Source organism: Anabrus simplex, chromosome 1 (genome assembly GCF_040414725.1).
Source record: "Anabrus simplex isolate iqAnaSimp1 chromosome 1, ASM4041472v1, whole genome shotgun sequence".
Classification (NCBI taxonomy): Eukaryota; Metazoa; Arthropoda; class Insecta; order Orthoptera; family Tettigoniidae; genus Anabrus; species Anabrus simplex.
In genome coordinates, this window is record NC_090265.1 from 483314213 (window position 1) to 483320212 (window position 6000).

General features: G+C 40.6%; 1 protein-coding gene across 1 annotated transcript in view; it reads right to left on the bottom strand.

The window, feature by feature from the left end:
• LOC136867486 (protein maelstrom) overlaps positions 1–194 on the bottom strand; it is a 156144-nt gene extending 155950 nt beyond the window's left edge. The window contains exon 1 of the mRNA XM_067144711.2: positions 125–194. The gene's annotated coding sequence lies outside the window, so the exon portion shown is untranslated. The remainder of the gene's footprint in view (positions 1–124) is intronic.
• Positions 195–6000: the final 5806 nt, after the last annotated feature.

The following is a 6000-nucleotide window of genomic DNA, read 5'->3' on the forward strand; positions in this document are numbered from 1 at the left end:
GTGTAAAAAAATGTACTTTCTTTTAATTATATGAAAGAAAAAAAAGAGATATCATGCATATTATAAACGTTTCTTAGCCAATAGCCTATGGAAAAATACGACTACGAGTGCAGTCACGACTCACCTACAGGAAGCAGAGTTCACTCTTCTTTGCCCAGTTTTACAATGTATTCTGCTGAGACATCTGAATAAACTGACGTTCACATGCGCAGTGAAGCAACTGTAACGTGGTTCAATTCCTTGACTTGTGACCACACAGCTATAGTACTTCCCCTATGTTATGTAAATATGGAGAAGGGGATTGGAAGCATGACAGAGTCACTGAACAGCGGAGTGTTCCTTTATCTTCTGTAAATAGAGCTTAGCCATTACTGTATTAGTCATTGCAGGTGCTCCGTTCGGAAGCTAGTAGATTCAGAAGCGGCTCGTTTAACAAAAAAGCCTGGGAGACACAACAAATAGAAAAAAAACAACAATAATGAAATACGCGTACAGAAAAATTATTAAAACCGTTTATGCACTCTATGTTTTAATGTTTGTATATTAAATCTACTCTTCTCTGTTCGGCTGAAGCGAATTCCTCTATGACCTCTTTGCTGAATTCCCGAATTTCGCCAAACACTTTTTTCTCCAGGAAGAGCATAGCCAATGTGTAGTTAGCCCGTCAGTTTTCCCACAGTGTTTCTGAGAAAGTTTTAGTTTCGTTTAAAATAGAAGAACAGCGATGGTCGTCGTGGGATTGGTGACGGTAATTTCTAACATCAGTATCAGGTATGTTTCGCGGGCCGAACTGTAACAGTGGCACTGCGCCAGAAGCGATACGCATATATTCAGGAGAATGCAAAACTCGTAGTCCCATTTTGAAAGCTTGTGCATTTAACACTAGAACCGCGGTGACCCAGCTGTTAGTTATTTATTCTGTATACTCTGAAAAAGAAATATTTGTATGAAGTGTAGAGCCAATGAATACACCAGTACCTGCGCTGGATTTTTTTTTTAAAAAAATTTAATACACATGGTGTATTTTGATGCAGAATATTAACCATACCATATGTGGACAATAGAATTGCCGCACTTCGCTGACCCACAATGAGTCTAGTTATAAGCCCTTGCTCCTATGGCACCGCGAATGTACAGTAAAGCAAGAAAGGCTTCCATCTCCTTTTTCAGAGACCAATAATCTGACATCGGTACACACGATGTACATTATGCTGCGTATAGCTTATTTGTAGGAATGGCACTTCACACGACACAAACGTTGAGAATACATAATATTCCCTGGCTACACACATGCTAAAACTATTTTTCTTTGTAGAAGGTAAGGAAGAAAGAAATAACAGCTGGGTCACAAATGACCCAGCCGCGGTTCGAGTGTTAATGTGAGGTGTGTTTTAAGTGTAATCTTTACTATTTTCAATGTTATACACAGTTAAATGAGATCTAGACTAGTTGTTGTGTCCTTCGTTGACGGGCTGTTAAATAAAATATACGATCGTAAGTATGCCCGTTATTAACTACCGTATGATAAAATACACTGACTTAAAAGTTCGCAAATATGCTTTCATACCACTTTTGTCAGATACACTTTTTCCACACGACACGTATTAATTGAGATACTTCGAAAATTATTTCTTTTGAATTTTCTCTCATATTATCGTATTCACGTAATTAAAGACCAAGTTGTATTCATTTTCTCTCAAATTGGTTTCATAAATATTCAGCTTTATCTATGTGATGCACATACATTAATCCAATAATAATAATAATAATAATAATAATAATAATAATAATAATAATAATAATAATAATAATAATAATAATTAATGTTTGCATATTAAATCTACTCTTCTCTATTCGGCTGATAATAATAATAATAATAATAAGAAGAAGAAGAAGAAGAAGAAGAAGAAGAAGGTATTGTGTTAGTTATTCGCAGATACATTTTTCTCAGAAATGACTAAATGAATAAATGTAATGTTTGTTGTCAATATCCATCTGGGAGGTGAATTATATTTGGATGTTAAGGAACGTACGTTTTCGAGGCTCATTGTATTAAAGGAAATAAATAAATAAATAAATAAATAAATAAATAAATAAATAAATAAATAAATAAATAAATAAATAAATAAATAAATAAATAAATAAATATGTGAACTGGATTAAAGCCACTTATATATGCAGGGTGTGTAAATAAAGGTGTCCCATAATCCAACATGGGTGGGGATTGGTCAAAACGAGAAGAAATATTCCTATAAACATATGTCCGGAAACAAATACCTGTTGCCTACCGTTCTTACCGTCTACACTTCCCTCAAATATCAATTGAACCAGTGGCGCCGAATTTGGGAGGGGGCAAAGCGTTGGATATCAATCAATCAATCAATCAATCAATCAATCAATCAATCAATCAATCAATCAATCAATCAATCAATCAATCAATCAATCAATCAATCAATCAATCAATCAATCAATCAATCAATCAGTCAATCAATCAATCAATCAAATCCTGATCTGCATTTAGGACAGTCACCTAGGTGGCAGATTCCCTATTTGTTGTTTTCCTAGCCTTTTCTTAAATGATCGCAAAGAAATTGGAAATTTATTGAACATCTCCTTTGGTAAGTTATCCCAGTCCCTAACTCCCCTTCCTATAAACCAATATTTGCCCAAGTTTGTCCGCTTGAATTCCAACTTTATCTTCATATTGTGATCTTTCCTACTTTTAAAGACACCACTCAAACTTAATCGTCTACTAATGTCATTCCACGCCATCTCTCAGCTGACAGCTTGGAACATACCACTTAGTCGAGCAGCTCGTCTTCTTTTTCCCAATTCTTCCCAGCCCAAACTACGCAACATTTTTGCAACGCTACTCTTTTGTCAGAAATCACCCAAACAAATCGAGCTGCTTTTCTTTGGGTATTTTTTTTCTTTCCAGTTTTTGAATCAAGTAATCCTGGAGAGGGTCCCATACACTGGAACCATACTCTAGTTGGGGTCTTACCAGAGACTTATATGCCCTCTCCTTTACATCCTAACTACAACCCCTAAATACCCTCATAACCATGTGCAGAGATCTGTACCCTTTATTTACAATCCCATTTATGTGATTTCCGCAATGAAGATCTTTCCTAGGTATTTACAGTGATCCCCATAAAGAAATTTCTCCCCATCAATGCAGTAATTAAAACTGAGAGGACTTTCCCTATTTTTGAAACTCACAACCTGACTTTTAACCCCGTTTATGTCCGACTCGTTGGCTGAATGGTCAGCGTACTAGCCTTCGGTACAGAGGGTCCCGGGTTCGATTCCCGGCCGGGTCGGGGATTTTAACCTTCATTGGTTAATTCCATTGGCCCGGAGGCTGGGTATTTGTGGTGTCCCCAACATCCCTGCAACCCACACACCACACATAACAATCAACAATCTACCACAATAACACGCAGTTACCTACACATGGCAGACGCCGCCCAACCTTCATCGGAGGGTCTGCCTTACAAGGGCTGCAACTCGGCTAGAAATAACCCCGTTTATCATCACATCATTGCATGCTGTCCATCTCACAACATTATCAAGGTCATTTTGCAGTTGCTTACAATCTTGTAACTTATTTATTACTCTATACAGAATAACATCATCTGCAAAAAGCCTTATCTCTGATTTCACTTCTTTACTCATATCATTTATATATATAAGAAAGCATAAAGGTCCAATAATATTGCCTTGAGGAATTCCCCCTCTTTATTATTACACGGTCAGATAAAGCTTCGCCTAATCTAACTCTCTGAGATCTATTTTCTAGAAATAAAGCAGCCCATTCAGTCACTCTTTTGTCTAGTCCAATTGCACTCATTTTTGCCAGTAGTCTCCCATGATTTACCCTATCAAATGCCTTAGATAGGTCGCCTCCCCCCCCCCCTTCCAAAATAGCTTAGGGGACAGAGTGACATTTTGCACCCCTCCCCAAAAATATTCCCTTCCTAGAAGTTAAGTACCGAGCTCGATAGCTGCAGTCGCTTAAGTGCGGTCAGTATCCAGTATTCGGGAGATAGTAGGTTCGAACCCCACTGTCGGCAGCCCTGAAGATGGTTTTCCGTGGTTTCCCATTTTCACACCAGGCAAATGCTGGGGCTGTACCTTAATTAAGGCCACGGCCGCTTCCTTCCCACTCCTAGCCCCTTCCTATCCCATCGTCGCCATAAGACCTATCTGTGTCGGTGCGACGTAAAGCAACTTGCGAAAAAAAAGAAAAAAAAAGATGTTAAGTCCCCTTAAAACGTGGGGTTCAGAAGTCTTCGGAGCCCCGAGTCGTGAATTACAGTGTAACAAGATTTAAAAAGAAAGTCTGAAGTCTGGTTCTCTCAAGTCTACTACGGGATGGCTTGAGCTGCACTGATGGTGGTTATACCCAGACAGTCCGGAGACCTCTTTCCTTAAACGTTGGTAGAGCGATGAGTTGATGGGTGGGCTAATTCGAGTTGACTGACAGCTACGACAGCTGCCTGAACACCCTGGATTCCATGGAGTTTACGTAGACGTAATCAGTGCAATTGGCATGTTATCCCTGTACAGTCAAAAAAGGTGCACAATTGCGAGTTACAGTAACGGTATAGGAAAATATAAGTTTCGTCAGTGTGAGTCAGTGTTCGATTCTCGGCAGTTTCGGGGATTTTAACCTTAATTCGTTAATTCCTCTGGCTCGGGGCTTGGTCGTGCGTACCGTGTTCATCATTAGAGATTTCCGACTCGTTGTTTGAATGGTCAGCGTACTGACTTTCGGTTCAGAGGGTCCCGGGTTCGATTCCCGGCTGAGTTGGGGATTTTAACCTTCATTGGTTAATTCCAGTGGCCCGGGGGCTGGGTGTTTTTGCTGTCTCCAACATCCCTGCAACTCACACACCACACATAATACTATCCTCCACCACAATAACACGTAGTTACCTACACATGGCAGATTCCGCCCACCTCCATCGGAGCGTCTGCCTTACAAGGGCTGCACTCGGCTTGGTATAGCTACACGAAATTATATATCATTAGAGATCATCTTAGGCAGTCCAGCTCCATGGCTAAATGGTTAGCGTGCTGGCCTTTGGTCACAGGGGTCCCGGGTTCGATTCCCGGCAGGCTCGGGAAATTTAACCATCATTGGTTAATTTCCCTGGCACGGGGGCTCGGTGTATGTGTTGTCTTCATCATCATTTCATTCTCATTACGACGCGAAGGTCGCCTACGGGAGTCAAATCAAAAGACCTGCACCTGGCGAGCCGAACTCGTCCTGGGATCTCCCGGCACTGAAAGCCATACGTCATTTCATTTCATCTTAGGCAGGGCCCCATCCTCACAGATATGCAGGTCGCCTATAGGCCGTCTACTAGAAAACGACCCAGTGGCGCCGACTTTGGGGGGAGCAAGGCGTTTTCTGTCCTCCTCCCCGCCATCACCATCACCAAATAAATATCTTAGGGGGCAGAGTTCGGCTGTCTTCAGAGCCCCGAGTTGAGAATTACAGAGTAACAAGATTGACTAGGAAAGTCTCAAATTTGGTTCTCTCAGGTCTACTTCGGCTTGATCTGAGCTGATGAGGTTATATCCAGAGATTCCAGTGAGCTCTCATTATGGGTATGAGAAGAGAATATCACATAATACTATCCTCCACTATAATAACACGCAGTTACCTACACATGGCAGATGCCGCCCACCCCCATCGGATACGTTAGTTGAGCGATGAGTTGACGGGTGACCATACATAATTATACTGTACCTGGATTCCCTAGAGCTTCTGTAGAAATTATCATTGCAATTAAAATGCTATCCATGTACAGTCAAAAGGGGTGCAGAATTGCGAGTTACAGGAAAACATACATTTTGTAAGTGTGAATTAATACAACGCAGCCAATAGTGGAAGTATTCGAGTAAGGCATGTTCAGCCCACGAATGGTATGTGGGTCTCACATTCATGAACCATATCGTACGATCAATCGAGAATTAATTTCGAAAAGT